General features: G+C 40.7%; 1 protein-coding gene across 7 annotated transcripts in view; it reads left to right on the forward strand.

Moving 5' to 3' along the window:
• The window catches only part of TSNARE1 (t-SNARE domain containing 1), a 496,518-nt gene that overhangs the window by 79,813 nt on the left and 397,703 nt on the right, over positions 1 to 19,002 (forward strand). The gene's annotated exons all lie outside the window — the stretch shown is intronic.

Consider the following 19,002-nt stretch of genomic DNA (forward strand, 5'->3'; position numbering starts at 1 on the left):
GATTCTGTGAAAGGCACCTGGTTTGACAGGAACAAAACTGGAGATGCATTTGAGAAGAGGAGAACCCTGCTAGTGGAATGCACCAAGGTGTGCACAGTTGGGTTCAGGTGGTAATAGTTTCTGCATGGATCACATGTTGTCATTTGGCTGCATTTTGAGGAATTTTGTTAGAGGGCAGTGGTCCTCTGATCCTTTATGGGCAGATCCACAGGAAAAGTGACAGACCTCTACTTTCTTTTCCCTTTTACCTCCACTGTAAATTCAAACCCTGTGTTACAACATCTCTGACTCTTCTCTAGGTCCCAGAGCTGCTGTAATGAAGTGGTGTAAATCATCATTTTGTGCTGAATGTCATGTTTTTTTTATTCAAATTGTCTTTGCTGCCATGAGTTCCAAAGAGCAATTTTCTGGTTGGAAGTGAAGCAGGAAGGCTGTGCTGGAAGGTGATGTGTGTGCTGTGTGGTTTGGGTTTTGGGGAGAATCAGGAGGCAGGTGGTGGTTTCTTTCACTTAAGTAACCTAGTCTGAATTAACCTCTTAACCCTTTTGGTCAAGTGAAGACTTCACAGAGCTTTTCAGTATTTTCATATTTCCACCTGTGATTCCTAGTTTGCGCTGGTGGAAAAAATGAAACTGTTTGATATGAATCAGCTCTATCCCACCTGTACCCAGGAGAAAACAGTGATATAGTGAAATAGATATGCTGGTAGTTTCCTCCAAAATAATTTGTTTCCAAAAATGTTTTTTTTTTTTTTTTTCTGTCGGGTTTTCCATGCTGGAACATATTTGAGATGCAGGACTTTTGCTCTTGCTGGCTTGGAGGGCTGAACTCTGATGCTGGGTTTAAAGAACACCACAAAATGGAATTTGAAGAAATTGCTTTGGGTAGGGGAAGAAGTGGAATCTTTGCTTTCATTTTTACAGGCATTCAAAATATAGATGAAAGTGGAGATTGGGATTTTCAAGATGCTGGCATTCATGGGAGGTGCTTTATCAAAGGAGAAGTGTTAATGGGCCTTGTAAGACAGCTGCTTGCTTCAGGGATTGTTTTATTAACTTTTAAAAACATGTATTTATTTGTTGCTAAAATACTTCAGGTGTGTTTGTGTGTGGTTTTGGTGCACCAGATAAAAAGTCAGTGCGACGTGTGCTTCATCCCAACAAGGTGCCTCAAAGGAGGCTCCCAAATTGAGTGGTTAATTTGATAACTGTAATGAAGGAAAGGCAGGAGCTGAAGCAAAGGAAGAGCAGTAAAATGAGTGGGTAGGACTGAAATGGGGAAAGCTGCTTATCACAGTTGCAGTCAGCCTACTGCTCTGCAAAGAGAACTAAAGAAATGCTGAAGAAACTTGATAGAAACAGAAATTCATTTCTGCCCCAAATCCATTTCTTTCATCCCAAATAACACTGGGCTAGTGGAGAACAATCAAGTTGGCTGAGCTCTAATCAGAAATGTCAGTGCCAAAAACTTCAGAAAATTTGCATATTTAATAGCTGTTTCTTATGGCTAAGCGTTAGGTTACTTGTGTTTGGAGAACCAATGCATTGAGCTATTGTTTGTTGGATAGAAAACCAGAAGGGTTAAGGTGGACACTGCTTCAGGAAAGCATAATATTCTCCTTTAATAACTGAGCCTAACATCAGCTGTTATTCTTTGTCTTTCTTTTTTCTTTTTTTCCCTTTCTTTTTCTGGACTTGTTACTTGGCTGGCAGGCCACTAATGAGCAGTGCATTATCTGTTTTACCCTTTAGCTTTGATTCAGCGTTAGCTTTTCTTCTGGAATTTCCTTGATTTTTCCAAATGGTGTCACAAATCAACACAAATGAGCCAAAACGCTGCTTGGCCGGCTTTTTCAGCTGCATAGGTGTGCATGTTACCAATGCTTGCTGGATTTAACCACATCTAAGATACTGCTTTTGAACTTTTTTGAGTAATGATGAGGTGAACAACAGTTTCCATCATCTATCAGTGACATTGTGTATAAGAGTGTTTTCCAAATATTTTCCTAATGTAGAAAAAAAAAGTGAACATAACAGTTTTTTTTTTTTTTTCCCCCCATCAATTTATATATGAGCATTTTCGTTATTTTGTAAGGTCCACTTTTCCCATGTAAGATGATGGATTGCCTTCTTCTTCAGCTGAAAACTGGACATCTATGAAGGGATATCTGAAAAATTCCTACACTGTTGATATTTTCGGAATAATAGAATAGAATCAGAAACATCTGACAAGACTATTATAATCATCAAGTCCAACTGTTAACCCATCCTCACCATGCCCACTAAACCATTTCCCTAAGTGCCAATCTACCCTTTTCTTGAAAACCTTAAAAATGAAATTCATTCACATTTAACTGGTTTTTCTCTCCTTCCTTTTTTACTGACATGCCAGTGTGAAGCAGGCCTTTTAGAATGAGGAAGAGCTTATAATCCTATTCTAGATTTGTGATTTAAAAAGAAACAACAAAAACTTTAAAAAAAAGTGAACAGGACATGGTTGCCCAAGTAGCCTCTAATTTCTAGTTCTTTGATCAACTCCTCCATATCACAATGAGTTTTAAAGCAAAACTCCCTTGAGCTGTGCAGTGTTTTTTGAGTTAGGAAACTTGTCATCTTAATATTAAATAATTCTGAGGATGTTTTAGTACTGGCAGCAGGAGACTTCAGGCATATGTCAGACTAAAGAGAACTTTTTTCCTTACTGAAGAGCTGGCCCCTTTTCCTTCCCTTTTCCTTCCCTTTTCCTTCCCCTTCCCTTTTCATGCTCCGTGCTGCTTGGTTGTAAGCATGGAAACGCTGCCATGTGCATTGCTGATTGCTGCTTCTTCCTTTGCTCAGTTGATCCCTATTGTAGAGGTTATGGTGTGGAAGTTTAGTGTCCTGAATATGCAAAGGCCGTGTTATGATGGTATCAGTCTATATAGGGAATCAAACCTTACCTCAAGGGAGAAGTAACCTAGAGTGAAGGCAAACAGAAACTGAGCATTTGATTGCAGTTTTCTGGAGCTGATGTATGAAATCACTCAGTCCTTTCCAAAGTTTGACACTGACCTACTACATTTTTTATGAAATTCCTCTTTCCTCTTCTATTAATGGTTGCTTGGAACCATATTGAAGGTTTCATGCCCATTTTAATATTGACCAGATAGGTCTAACTTAGTCTAGACTAAGTCTAGACTTAATCACGTCATGCCTCGAAAGTTATGCAGATGTTTTGGATTTTTACTTCATTATGTGAAAAAGCTTTACAGTTTTTTTTTTTTGAGATGTGGTAGATGTGGTTTCTGCTTTTCCACTGTCTAAAATAGCATAGAGTCACAGAATCATTAGAGTTGGAAAAGATCTCTAAGATCATCTAGTCCAACCATCCACCTACTACCAATGTTGTGTACTAAACCATGTCCCTTGGTGCTGTATCTACATGTTTCTTGAGCAGCTCCAGGGATGATGGCTCTACCTCCTCCTTGGGCAGCCTGTTCTAATGCCTGACCACTCTTTCCGAGGAAAAATTCTTCCTAATATCCAACCTGACATAAGAGGCTGCATGAGAGCCTGGGCTGCACTATGATGGTGGGGTGTCTGGCAGAATTAAGAAAGGAGGAAGCTCTGTGGAGATCACAGCTTGAAATCGCAGGCTGGTTTTACTCTGTTAGGAGAATCTCAGGCAGTGGCTGGTGAGCATTTCCTTTTTTTGGGGGTCTACTATATGTCTGTGCATGTACTATGGAGCTGTCCTACAGATGAAGAAATCTGTAATGCAATTGGGACATATGGAGATGCAGTTAAGATATATTGAGACAAGTGAGAAATCCCAGTGTTTTAAAGAAGTGCTGAAAGGTGAGTGATTTTTGACTTTTTGGGTCACTATAAAGGTTATTTAACATATGAACAAACAGAAAATAATTTTTATGTTAAAATGTATAGCATGTAGATTCATCTCTGTGCAAAACTGAAATATTTTTCAGTGAAGGACAAACTCTTGCTTGCAGCAGTGGCAAAAAGTTACAGTGAGATGCCTGAAAGCTGTACAGAAGTTCTCATTTCAGAAAATGCAGCTCTCAGACAGTTGGGGTTTTACAGTCTTGAGTTTACAGATCCTGAGAGTCCTTCAAGTTTAATTTATCTCTGTTGACTTCAGTGGCAGAGAGACGGGGCATACACAAGCATTTTGTTTTAACTAATGCCTCTTCTGAGCAGCGGCTGGATGCTTCAGCAGTGATGAGACAGAGAGTGAGGCTCTGTAAAATAGTAAAGTCAGGGAGAAGGAAAAGAATCACATTCTCTGAGGCTGTGCTGTTTGCAGAGTGTATGGAAGGCTTTTAACCTCGCAAGTGGAAAAGGGACATTTTTGTTTTGGTGTTTGTGTGAGCTGCATAGCATCTATTAAAGAACTTTTGCAGTTATAAGTTGAGCTAGAAGTTTTGCTTGTATACATCAGGCACTGTTAATCACAGAGTTGTTAGAGTTGGAAGGGATCTTTAAAGGTCATTTGGTTCAACTTCCCTGCAGTGAACAGGAGCGCCTTCAGCTGGATCACATTACTCAGAGCCCTGCCCAGCCTGACCTTGAGTGTTTCCAGGAATGGGGCATCCACCATATCTCTGGGCAACCTGTTCAAGTGCCTGAGCTCACTTACTGTTAAGAACTTTTTCCTTATTCTTGTACCTTTTTTCTTAATAATTCTACCATTTTTTTTAGTACCCCACAAAGCAAGACTTTGTGCACCCTTTCAAAATGCTCCAGTGTAGCTTAGATTTGTTCTTGTTCTTCTTCTATTCTCATTTGCACCTGTATGGAGAAAAAAGCCTTGAGGGTTTGTGTATATGTAAGTCGTGTGTAAGCGTGTAGACTGCTGTGAAGATGGAAAGAGAAAGGAGGTTTGCAAGATAGTGAACTGAATCACTGAAAATGATAGCATAGAGGAACATGAACAGAGGCAGGAAGGGTCAGCCTGCTCTAATGAAATTACATTGCTTGAAGTTGTTATTTTAGGAGCTATTGCAGCTCACCATGCCCAGGAGCCACTGTCAGACTGTTAAATTGGGAAGTCTGAGTGTTTTTGGTGTGCTGTGAGATGATATCCTCATATAGCAGGGATACATCAGTGCTTAACATTATCTCACCAGGTGCTGTAGTTGTATTTTGTCAGCTAACATGTGCACCAAATGCTGTTCACCATGTTCTGCTTGGCTTTATATGGAGGAGCATCACATGTAGCATGGCTGCGGTGGGACCATGAATTTGTTTTAATACTTTTTGTTTGTGGGAATCATGTCATTATGAAGTGCTTAGCTAAATTTACTGTTTTTCCTTTTTTCTTTTATTTTTTCTTGATTTTAATAAGTAATAGTTTTGAAGAAATGCTCTTGAATTTGGTTGCCATGGCATGTGGCTGAGGTGTGGGGCAGCTCCTAGGAAGCATAGCCTTGACTTTAAGGATGGATGTTACAGATAAGGTCCTGTATCACTGGTCACGGTCCCCATCTGTTGGAAGGTCCTATGGTAATCAGGATGCCATCCTAACAAGATGCTGCACACTATAATAGGACAGTAGAAAACTCAGTGCTTTTGTAGCCAACGTGCAGAGACGTCTTTATCACTGTGTACTGCCTTCTTCAAGATAAATGCCATGAAAAGCCTGCAACGTTGGACGAATTTGCTCTGCCATATGCTTGTGGAGGAGTATTTTTCTGAAGCTTTTCTGTATGACTGGTAATCATAGATTGGTTTAGAGAGACATTTCTGAAAGTGTGAAGTGAAAGGAAGGGCAGCGTGTTAATGTGAATTAATTGTAGCGCTCATCAAGTCAACATCCATTGGAGACCAATTCATTATGTAGTCTCTTCTTTTGCTTCTAAAAAGCATAATGCTGCAGTGAGTAATGGGTTCAAGGTCAGCTTAAAACTGAAAACTGGAAGACACCCTAACATCCAGAGTGTCATAAATTCTTATCTCACGGTAATGTGTGAAATAGAATCATAGAATGGATTGGATTCAGAGGGACCTGAAAGATCATCTAGTTTCAACTCCCAGTTAGGTTGGAGAGCAGCCCATGGCTTGGGAAACAGCAGTGATGATTGTTTGATTGGTTTTCCTATTAATCTTGGCTGTAGAAATACTAAGGGAGGAAGTTACTTGTAATAAGAGAGCTGAGAAAACCCAACAGGTAAAGATCCCGGATTAATTCTTGCATTGTAGAGGAAAGAATATGTGTTGAAGATCTTTTCTCTGTTTACTGGTATAAACCACTCCCTCCCTCTTGGGTGAGCTGGATTCCAGCAAACAGAAGATCAGTTTTCAGCAGCATTAAGATGAGAACTTTTCTTTTTTTTTTTAGGCTAATCTTGAATGAAAAAGTGGATGTTTTATCCTTATGGCACGTGATTAAGTATCTTTTGGTATCTAGAGACAGCGCTGTCATGGGACTAGGCTGTTAATTTGTTACATGAACGATGGTGATATCAGCCTGTGTTTATCCGAGCTAAGACTGTTTTAATGAACAAATTCTTGAACTTAGAATTTAGGGAGTAGCTGGGCTAAATTAAGTGAAGGGACAATATCTCTTTTTACAGAATTGTAGAATCAACATTGATCAATTGGAATTACTCGCAGTAACTACAGATGAGATGAAAGTCTGTACCTTTTTTCTTTTTATTTAATAACAGTATATCTTCTGTGAGGTTTTTTTTTTTTTTTTTTAATTTATAAAAAGGACAGGTGGAGAGCCTTTGGTTTCCACCTCATCAAAGAAAAACGTAAGTTTTGGTGACAGAAGATCTGTAAATATTTTATAGAATTCAGCCAGGAATCCATCTGGACCATACTTCTTTTTTTAGCCTTTTATAGTTTCCCTTAATTTTATCTGCAGAGAGAAGCTATATCAACTTTTGGAACTGAGTGTTTGAAAATTGATTTCAAAATGTTACCTGCAAAATAATGGCCTCGTAGAGGCATGTATTTTCCTTAGAACAGTTTGAAGTGGGATGATCCATCTCTGCTGGAGGTTTATTTTGCAATTAACCAATATTTATTCTGAAGGATCTGCAGTATTCACAGTGCCTGATAAAATCTAATTGATACAGTTGTTTATGATATTTAGATGACATAGCAAGAATATCTTCTGATTTTTACGTGCATGTAATCATTAGGGACCAGACTGTCATACATTACACAGATAACAAATTTGATCCTTGGATTAAGGCAGCACAAGGTGGGAGACTCTGTTCAATTTGAATACAGATTCCTGGTCTCATCCTGCTGTGGGCACATTAGACACAACTCTGTGCACCCTCCCTGTGGTCCCGTGAACGTAATTGCCTAAATTGTTTGGTGTTAGGTTTAACCTTAAACGCTTTCAGTTATGTTCCAGCTGCAGTGTTTTCATTTTCTTCCTTACAACATAGTGAGATTAGGTTTTGATTTGAAAGGTACAGCAGGCTGCTTTTTTCTATTTTCTTTAAACTTAAAGCCTGAGTTTTCATCGTTGTGTGTTGCTGACTTGTTAGGGGCTTATTTTTTCCCCTCCCCCCATGTTAGATGTGATTTAATCAGGTTATTTACTGAGGGGAATATAAATTCTGGAGAAGAAGAGCTGTGAATTTCTAGAGTGATTCTGGAAAATAAGAAATAAGCCCTTGGACTTTGTGTGCTGCATCTTGGGATCAGCTTGGTGCGCTTCGGGACACTCTACCCACCATGGTCCTTCACTATGGCTTCTTCTTAGTGCTCTCTAAAGTGGGCTTTTTTCCCCCTCTCATTGTCACTTTTTTCTCTTCTAAGTCATTTCTTTTCCTGCACAAGCTCTGCCATGTTTTTCATCCTTGAGTTTTCTGTTTCATTTTCCAGTCAAAGTGCTTACTTGGTGCTGGCACCTTGCAGCAGTAATTTCCGTGGATTATTTTGTATCTGTGTAGGTTTGGATGGCTTCCCAAAGCTTTGAATGTGAACGGTGCAGTAGAACATTTGCATTACAAGTTTCTTTGGTCCATGTCCTAACTCCATTACAGAACCTCCTTCATTTTATGTTGTATTTATTCTGTTTTCAGAATGATGTTTTCTCTTCAACCTGAAGAAGTTTGTGAAGCAAATGACATATGTTAAAAACTGACTGGGTGCATACAAAGAGTGAGTGGAACCAGTTCCCCTCAAATGTCAGTGTTAGCCTTTATGTCGAATCAAGCCATTCAATAACAATAATTTAAAAAACAATTTAAAAAATGGGGCCAGCAAGGTTAGATGAGCTTAGATAAAGAATAAAAGCACTGTGTGTGGGTGTATGTATTTCTGCACATGCGTGCACACCTACACGAACTCGCACTTCTGTGGAACAATGTTTTTAAGGGAATGCCTGTGTGATGAAAGTGCTATTGGCACTACTGCCGTGGGCTGGAAGCAAATACAGCACAGCAGGATCTGTCTATCACCTCACCTTATTTGGTGCCTGAATAATTCTATACTCTTGCAACTACCTCAATTCACACTCTTCCTTTGCAGGTATGCAATCATATGATTTAATTACACTGTTGTTTTGTTGTTTTTTTTTTTTAACAGCTGCACAGGTGCATCTTTTGTAGTACAGAACTGCCTGCTTTTCATCAGATGTGAGCTTAGCATCTTCAGTTTCCTCACACCCAGTTTTTAGTGTCTAAAGACTGTGTTTACCTTCATAAATCTTAGAATTACAGAATGGATTGGGTTGAAAGGGACCTGGAAGGTCATCTAGTTCCAAACCCCAGTGCATGGCTGGAGCTCGGTTCAAGCCTGTCTGAACATAGATGGATCCTCTGCAATCCTTGGCTGCTCTTTCTCTCTCTTTTGCTCCAGAGTGTTTCTCTTTCCCTTTGGGTTAAGGAAAACTTGTGATTCTTAATAACAGGCTTATCTTGAAGTGAATGCCTTGAGGTTGGCCTTAATCTTGATCAATTTAAAGTAGTTTTTTGGGGGTTTGATTCTTTTTTGGTCTGTTATGTATGTATGTATGTATTCTAGGAGCTGCCTCCTTTCTTCACTCCTTTTTTTTACTGAAGAGAAAGGAAGTCCTGCATATTTTGACTTACTATCCAGGCTGTAATGACTACATTGATGTCTTTGCCATCAACCATGGAAGCACAGACTCTCACTGAGATTTACATGCCTTCATTTATCATAGACTTATAGAATCATTTGACTTGGAAAGAACCTCTAAAGGTCGTGCAGTCCAACTCCCCTGCAATGAATGAGACATATACAGGTTGTTCAGAGCTCTGTCCATCCTGCCTGTGAATGTCCTCAAGGAAAGAGTGTCCACCACATCTCTGGCAACCTCTTTTAGATCTACTAGCCCCATATGCGTCACAGAGGACATCTCAAGTGATACTTGGCATCTGTGTTTAGGCAAATGCACCCTACCTTATGTGTTTTCATTAGGCTCTTTCAAGGAGCAAATTGTATAAAACAACACTGCTTTTTTTTGGTGAAAACTTGCAGTCTGTATTTTTAAGGGCAACTTTGAGCTTATGTTCGCTCCTTGATAGTCAGCTGTTTTGCTTTGGCTTGCTCAGGGCTTGGCGTTCTTGCATGAGTCACGCGTTAAATCAAAGCTGCTTTTCTCCTTGATATTTGCACTTGGTTCCCTTTGGTGCCATCGTGTGCTTATCAGCAGGAAGAAGTAGACCCAGAGTCTATGGTGAGTGATGCCAAAGGTGGGAAACAATCTGAAACAAGACTTATGGTTCAGAACCCACTGGTACCAGAGTGAGTGGACCTCCCTAATACAGTTTTCTTGGTGTTTTAATGGATATACCCCAAATATGTTTGTTCTTTGAGTGAATGTTGAAGGTGTACTCTCTTGTTGACCGTGCTTGTAAGCCTTTAATGTTGGGAAATCTCATTTTCTTGTGTTTTGCTACTTACTGCATGAAGGGATGCTTACTGAAATAACCAAGAGATGAACAAGACTGCAGGGTTTCTAATCTCAGATGCCACAGCTCAGCAGAGCCTTGAAAACCACTTCTCTTTCCCAGCAAAATGGAGTGAATGTTACTTTCCCTTTCAATCATGTTTTCCGTCAGTGAGGAGTCTTGGGGAAGGTGGGTGAGTTGCATAGTTGGACACTTCTGGATCATTAGAGCACATGTATTTTTGCTAGTTGGCTGTATTAATCTGTGGCCATTGTTTGAAAGTCTTCTGTGCAGATAGCTACTTGGTGTAACTGTAGAGGCACAATGGGCAGACCAAGAAATACCAGAAGGGTTCTTACCAACAGAGAAAAGTGGTATGCACAGGTTTGCCATCCTCCTTGCTTCTTTGTGACCAAGATCATTTGTATAAAAAAGCAAAAGAATGTATTTATATGCAGTATTCATAAGGTGTTTTACATGGATGCATGAGTAAATATGGCTACTGTGTTTGAAATCATTAGTCTTTGTAGTTTTGAAGATTTGGAGGAATGCTTGTGTGCTAGTTGGCTTCATGCCCATGTTAGTTTGTTCATTGCCTGTGATTGTTAGGCTGTTTTTATATATCTCTGTTTCTCCACTATGTTGTGCAGGCCTGCGGCTCTCTTTCTAACTTATCAAAGGCAGCCTTTGTTCCAGGGTGTTTTGAGAATGTCCCCAAGTCATACTCTTCAGCTTCTGCCAGGGCTCAGCACTTGCTAGTGATTCACCCGAGCTGCCTGCGTTTCCTAAGTTTTAGTTTATATTCATTCATTTATTTTCATTTTTGCCTTATCAGTGCTGGCTTCTGACTAGTGGTTTCCTTGCAGATCTCACTTAAGCAAGCGAATCACCCGTGAAGAAAATCCTTTGTCTGTTGATATTAGGATATTAGGCTTCCAAGTGTGTGGCCCATCATATGACCAATGTGATTATTTTTTAAAAATAAATTCTTTACTCCCCGTATCTGTTCTTGTACTGTGTTTAACCACCTGCTGGTTTCCCCTGTCCGTGATGGGAATGCTGAAACGAACACACCTTATTGTTAGTCTTTCTCAATGAAATGCTGCCAAAGGTAGAATCATAGAATCATAGAATCATAGAATCACCAAGGTTGGAAAAGAGCTAAAAGATCATCCAGTCCAACTGTTCGCCTATTACCAATAGCTCCCACTAAACCATGTCCCTCAACACAACATCCAGCCTTTCCTTGAACACCCCCAGGCTCAGTGACTCCCCCACCTCCCTGGGCAGTCCATTCCAGTGCCTGACCACCCTTTCTGAAAAGCAATACTTCCTCATGTCCAGCCTGAATCTCCCCTGCCGTAGCTTGAAACCATTCCCCCTGGTCCTATCACTAATGGCACAAGAGAAGAGGCCGACCCCCAGCTCACTACAACCTCCCTTCAGGAAGTTATAGAGAGCAATGAGGTCTCCCCTGAGCCTCCTCTTCTCCAGGCTGAACATTCCCAGCTCCTTCAGCCTCTCCTCATATGGCCTGTGTTCCAGGTAGAAGCAGATTGTCCAGTTTTCCTCATATACTGTGTCTTTCTTGTGGAAAATACTGTTTTCTACTTATCCTTCCGCAAGTTTTGTTTATAATATAACTACCAATGAGCATTAATGTAGATGCGAGCTCATGGCGATGTACATTCCTATCATGTGCATTGAATAGCACTATTTCTGTTGTGGGAACTAGTGCGTTGGAAACCAGTGGAGTCATGTTCTGTAGGAGTGGGATCCTGGGATTTTGGAATCTATTACTTGATGAATTCAAGCATCCCATTTTACCCTGCATCACATTCCCCTAAAGCATTGCAAGTATGTCAATCAAGATGCTTGTGTGAACTCAGAACTGGTTGTCAGATACATATTTCCTGATTCTGCTGAAATCCAGTATTGATTTATAAATGCTGTTTCTAATTTTGTTAAGCTGAGCTGGTGCATTGCACTTAGTCTTTGTCCATTCATGCATGTGCATTTTTTATAATTAATAAGTTTGCTCTATCTTTACTGTAGCAAACCAGACATCAGGTCTCCCTTCTCTGTTTTCCTCCTTCCTACTGTTTGTGTTGTGTTGTTTTTTTCCAGCAAACAGACATTAATATTCCTCTTTTATATCCGCTGAAAAGGCAGATGAAATCTAGATTTTGAACTGAGTGGAAATTTAATTTTGCTGTTCACTGAAATATGTAATACTTCTATGTTTTTCTAGCATATGGATTGATTAAGACTATTCTGCATGTAAGGTTCACAAGAACTAGACAACATGGCACAGCACATCAAATAGAGGATGACCATATAAGAAAAAATGATTGGAAGAAAATCATTTGTCCATTAGAACAGGCACATAGAGAGCATTTGTGGTGGGGAGATTTAGAGTTGGAAGCTGCCTAGATGCTGTTCTCCTGCAGGAGCCAGAAGATATGATGTTTAATTGTTATTAACTGTTTAAAAAATAGGAGTGATGACATCACATCCCTTGAGGTGAGCTAACAATGACCCAACACTAAGTGATCTAAACTAAGCCCCCATAGAGCCTGAAGTTGAGCATAGTGTGCTGCGAACAACTCAGTGACTCCAAAACATCATTTTCCCTTGATCTAAATACCTCAGTATCAAGGAAGCTTGATTGCTTCTCCAGGTGAAAAGAAATTTGGATCCTGGGCATTGACCTTGCTAGTGCAATCACTTTGTCATTTATCACACTCTGCTGCTGCTCTTGGGAACCAAACTGTTTCAGTGCATGCTGCCTTGTGCCTTGAAGATAGAAGGCATCCATCTTCCCATGGCATTTGTGATCCTTTTGATGGAAGACTTTTTCTTGCAGCTCTAAGCAGCTATGTTTGCTCTCAGGAAGTTTATATAGCTGGAATGGAAGGGAAAGGGAGGAGGGGGCGGGGGGGAAGTGGGCCTATAAGATTCCCAAGTAAAACAAAATGTATCTCTAGTCCTTATTCTTGGCATTTGCCTAAGGCCAACTTGTCTCTGGTGCCTCTCAGCAAGGTTTGAAGACTGTCTTCACTTCTTTTGTGAGAAGACATGCAGAAGGGTTGACGTGGAAGAAGACTTTGTGTATTGAAGTGGCAACTGGGACTGACATGAAAGGAGCACAACAGGCTTCCAGATTGCTTGTCTTACCTCTGTTCTTCCTGTCTGTGATGCAGCAGGAAATGAATACAGATGATGTGCAGACATTCATTCCTTCCAATCTCTGTTACTTATGATTTCCTTCTCCTTCATGTTGTGTAACAGTCTATTAGATCTTAAGTCCGCCAGTGTCAATAGGAAGTCTTACATGGGGTCTTTGTGAAGTTTGTGGGGATGGAGGTGAGTTCTAAATACCAGAAGATATCTGATTGGTCTGCTGGGTACTGTTGCAAGTAACAGAAATAACTGAGGAAAGAAGGAATTAACGTCATAGAATTATACAGTATCCCAAGTTGGAAGGGACCCATAAGGATCATAAACTAAAAATCCTGGCTCCAGATAGGACCGCGCAAAAATCAGAGCATGTCTGAAGGTGTCCAGATGCTTCTTGAAATTTGGTAGCTCAGGGCTGTGACCACTTCCTTGGGAAGCTTTTTCCATGCCCACCACCCTCTGGTGGGCTCTTCCTGATATCCAGCCTGAACCTCACCTGCTGCAGCTGGTAGAAACAGTTCATGTTGGGTCTGTGTAGCATCTAGAGGCTGTTGGAAAAACAAAGCAAAGTGAAGTTTGCAATCTTGTGCTCTGAGACCAGAGAGATCCCTTAGTGACATCCAAATTAGAAATACAGTGAGCAACTTGACTCTGTGTCTCAATATCTATTTCCATAAAACTCCACAGCCATCCTATCCTGCTATCTCCAACTTACAGTCTGTCCTGATCATATCTATTCCTGAGACAAACTGCTGTGCTTTGTGTGACATGTACGATGGCAGCTGTACCAAAGGAAGAAAAACTGCATCTGTTTGGAAGTGATCAGATATTTTCCTGAAATAACACTTTGACGACGAAAAACACACACACACACAAAAGGATTTTCTTATTGTTTCTTAAGAAATCTCTAGAAGGGAAAAAAGCAGCTCATTTCTTAGATAATCCGAGCTGTTTTTCCATTGCTCCTACTCCACAGTGCTGTAAGGCTGTGGGTGTTTGCTTCACTTTGTAGTATGCTTCAGCCGGAGGAGGGGAGCGTGCTTTGGTGTATTAAATCAAGTTGTTTGCAGTCAGAAGTGACGTTGTGCCTGTCAAGTGCTACGTATGTGTCTCCAGAAGCTTCTGGAAGCTAACTGGATGATGCTGTTGTCTTATTTTGGGCCTTGTGAACCTGGACTAGACAGCCTGCTCCTCAGGGCATAGGGACAGAGATGATGTCAGTCTCCATGGACCTTCCATCAGCATTAAAATGTACTTGGGAAGCGAAGTGGAGGGAAGTGTGTAATGTTGCCTGCCCAAAGCCACCTGAGAACACAATGTTAATATTGCACACCTCAGGGAAGATCTAGAAAAGCATAAATTACCTCAAAGCCACAGCCTGAAGAGGAAGAAAATCATCCCCTACAGCTATGCTGATCGACCTCTGACAGTCGTGTTATGAGGCTCAGCGAGCACTCAGGGATTTGTGCCATTACACCAATTCCATCTTAAGACTATTGATACAGAAAAGAAATGATTCCACGGTAGAGCTTGTGCATAAATACAGACTCTGAGTAAAAGGACAGGGGGATTTTTCCAGGTGAGTGGCATAAAGTTTTATTGAGTTTTGTTTTTAATAATTGAGAAAATCCCTCAAAATAGAAGCTGAGAAGTGGCGTGTCTGTCATGTGAGTGACAGAGTCAAGTCTAGGGAGCAAACCATTAGAGGGGATTTGGAAATACAGCACTGTTTGCAAATATATATTTTCATCTCATGACATCAGAAAAAGCCACAAAAAAAAACAAGCAGACAAACAAAAAACAAGAAAACAACCTCAAACTTTCAATAATAATAGTAGAACCAATCCTGGTACCCTGCAGAAAGAAGGGCTCTATGTCTGTTGTGAAATAGCTGTATGGAAAGCTAGAAAATTCTGTGTATTCTCTCTTCTTGTCATGATTTGTGTGTGCTGGTAAACAAGTCTCTTTAACGAGAAACAAAAGGAGATCAATCCGAGAGAAGGTTAAGAGGCAGCAGAGAGATCAAACTGTGAAGTTCAAAAGGTGAGAAGATGCAACTCTCTTAAAAGAGCGACTGGGGCTGATTCTTTGTTAACTGGAGCCTCCAAAAGTCTCTTTTGGAAATAGTTGACCTGGTCTGACAACAGCCTGTGGGGTTTGATGCGTAAAGATGATGATTTGTGTGAAATGATCTGCTCTCTCTTCAGGAATAAAGTCAGACTGGTTGATACTGAGATTTTATATGGGTTAAAAACCTCAGAAAATGCATCTCAAGTTGGTTGTCTCGAAATTGGGATTTCATCATCACTAGCAACTTTTGAAGCACTCCCCAGGGGCACTTTTCCATCAGCAAATGGTGGTAGAGCTGGGAACAACATACAGGAGTGGTATTTGTCTCACCACCTCTTGCATTAATTTCTGGCAGGTATTTATTATCAGAAGATGTGACTGTAGTATTTCAGTGTAGAGTAGTAAATAGAAACATGCTTCTTTGTGGCAACTCATAGAATCATAGGATTGCTCAGGTTGGAAAAGACCTTAAAGATCATCAAGTCCAACCGAAACCTGACCATATTGCCCTAATTCTAACAACCCTCCTGTGCCATTCCCCAGGCAAGAGAAATCCTCAGAGGAAATCAGCATCGAAATGCAGGGTAAGGAATTCACCTGAATGCCTGGGCTTGTGTTCAGCTGGTCCCTAGAGGTGTTCAAGGCCAGATTGGATGGGGCCCTGGGCAGCCTGGTCTAGTATTAAACGTAGAGATTGGTGGCCCTGCTTGTGGCAGGGGGGTTGGAGATTCATGATCCTTGAGGTCCCATCCAACCCTGGCCATTCTGTGATTCTGGCTATTAAAAGGTTATGCTGAACCCACAGATGAATTTCCCGTGCTCTTTTCTGAGGAACCTGGAGATCTTCCCTCTAATGGCAGTGGACCTGTCCTAAAAAGAGTACCTGTTCAACCTGGGACAGAGGCAGAGGCAAGACTGTATGTTGTGTGAAGGACTGGAATTAGTATGTCCAAAACTCTGAGACCAGTTTTGTAACAGGTCACATTGTATCACTCCTTATTCTCAACCCATAGGCAGTCTCCACCTGCATTTTAGTGATGTGACTGGATCACTCTTTCAGAGAACAAGTTTTTTCCTGATATCCAACTTGAACCTCTCCTGGCTCAGCTTTGAAACCATTCCCTCTTGTTCTGTCCTATTGACTTGAGCAACCTGCTCTAGCTGACCCTACTTTGGGCAGGGTGGTTGGCTGGGATAGTCTCCAGAGTTCCCTTCCAACCACATGTACTGCTTGATGCTTCCAAAAAAGACTCCAAAGGATCTATCTACTTGGAGTCAGGCTGAACACTGACAGCTTAATCTGTAAAGGATAAGGAAATGTTATTGCCTGAGGAGGAGGCATTTCAATGTGTGCAGTCAGAAGTAATAAAAATGACATTGAGCCTCTTGGGCTTTGAAGATCCAGATTTGACAAGTTCAGGATTTTCTTCGTAGCTATAAAGGTGATATCCTTTAAAGATGAGAGTCCTGCATACTGCATTTTTTAGTATTGGAAGCTTGTACAAAAGGTGAGGAAAAGAATCAAAACATGTCTGTTATCTGTATTAACATCATTTAGTGGGACTGGGTAAGAAATTAGGCATCCTCCTGCTTGGAGTTCCCCCAGCTGATAAGGCAAGGGCACATCTGTTCTTAGGAAGAAAGGACTCGTGAATACAACCCAAAAGGGTAAAATTGTGGTCCCCATCCATTAGACTGATCTACTTCTCAAGTGTACACTGCCCATACTGGTGACTTTCTTGTATTATATTTCTCTATCTTCTGATATGCTTTGAGGACTCATCTGTATGATAATTCCTAATCAGAGTTTAGGACTGGTCATGAACATCCATAAGTAAGACATTCCCTGTGTTGCTTGTTCCCTCCTCACAGGCTTTCCCAATGCCACAGTTCATCTTTTATGTTTTGTGGTTGAGAGTTATTCCTTTCTTTTATCCAATACAAATGAAGAGAGTATTTTACTCCCCAGGTTTTAACCACAGCTTTGCAGCTTTGAAGGTTCCTGTTTTCCATCTGTTCTCTATTCCATAGGCAAAGCAACTCCATTTACTTTTTTTTTTCTGTGCAGGTCACGTTTTCTTGACCTGTTGTTATTCTCCAACCTCATTCTGGACTCACTTCTGCCACTAGAAAATGTTTATTGTAGCTTTTTGCCTACAGCTGAGGGCTGTGCAGTATGGTGTTAAGTAAAAGGTTTACTTCACCTGTCCAGAAGATTGTAGAAGATTGTAGCTGACCTAAATTATGTAGTGTTTTATTTTGTTTTTTTAGGCATAATTTCTGGTTTATTAGGATTGTTCTGAGTGCTGAAGCTGTCCTCTATTCTGTCACGTCACATGTTTTTGTTCTTGCATTGCACTGTAGGTTATAGGATAAAGTTGTGATCAGATTTCTTATTGTGTCCTTTTTTCTGTATGTAATATGTTATACAATGCTTGTTCCAATTTACATGAACTGCCTTCACAGCAAGTCACTTGTCTGTCACAGCAAGTTGGACAAGCCTCCCTGAGGAGCAGCAGACAAAAGAATTGGGAGGTGACATGGGGATGGGAAGATAAATGCTTTTAATGCCTATCAAAGGAAAGGTATACAAATTTGCTCTCACATTTCCCTGTAACCACATTACTACATGGTAGGAGTGTTCCGTAGCTGTGTGAGTAAGGGATATTTCAGGGGCTTAGTAGGTTGGGGTGGGAGGTAGTTGATTCTAAAACAAAACCAAAATATTTTACTTTTGATTCTTTTTTTTCTTTATCTCCTTGAATGGAGAAAATTACCTTCCTCATCTCCCCTTTCACACCACTCTTGGGGATAAAAAATACACACATTCACTGTTTGCCAGAGGAATGCTTGCCCAGTTGTAATCGAGTCATCTCAATGACATGATGTAGACTTTCACTCCACAATAGTGGCTTTTCAGAAGCCATTGCAGCATATGTCTCCAGTTGCCCATTTATAAAAAGGAGAAATGAATCACGATCAACCTGTGTATAGAGGCAGTTTTCCAGATGTTGGATTGTTCAAATTCCCTGCTTACTGTGGTTTTAATCTGTAGCCACACTGGGATTTTAAGCTCCTTATCCCTGCCCAGAACTTTTTCTCTGTCTGTTTCCTATGCACCCTTATTTTCCAAGGTGGAAGATAGGGTCTTGATAGTTCTTGAGTTCCATGAGACCTGGGAGAGACAGGATTTGTTTCCCAGTCCATCAGCCTCCCCGAGTGTATCTTCATCTATTTCGTTTAGAGTTTATGAAGAACTTATATCAAGACATGATAGATTATTCTTCTGCAAGATATATGGCTTTACCTACTTGACACGATCCAACTGTTGTATTCTCTAGTGTCTTGGAAACCCATGGTTTGCAGGTGGTTTCTCTTAACTTTTACTCTTCATTCCCTTATTTTCTGATCGAAGACTGTTTACCTAAAATGTAGCATTTATGTTGAAGAGGTATCTGCACTCTCAGATGCCAATTATATGTTAATCTCCATTAAGAGAATGGTGAATAGCTTAATGAAGAGCTACTCAATGAGCAGTGATGTCTTCTTCCTTTTTTAGTGAGTAAGTCCCTACTTTCTGCCTCATGATTTTCTGCTCGGGACATTTTAACCCAGTTCTGATGTAAAGAGGCAGCAGCTGGGTTTGGTTCTGTGTCATACCCCTTTTGATGTGACACATTTATCTGTTTTCTTCCTTTGCTGTTGTCATTACTGTGGTTTAGGGCTGGACTACATTTAATGCCAAAGCCCTGGGGCCACTGATGAGCCATGGGATACTTGAGGTGTGTAGTGGGACAGGGGGAGAAGTTTTTCTCTGTCAGTGCTGCAGTGATTTCAGTCTGCTGCTTCTGCTACTTCAAAAGCTTATGGTATAG

The sequence above is a fragment of the Lagopus muta genome, chromosome 3 (assembly GCF_023343835.1).
Source record: "Lagopus muta isolate bLagMut1 chromosome 3, bLagMut1 primary, whole genome shotgun sequence".
Taxonomy (NCBI): domain Eukaryota; kingdom Metazoa; phylum Chordata; class Aves; order Galliformes; family Phasianidae; genus Lagopus; species Lagopus muta.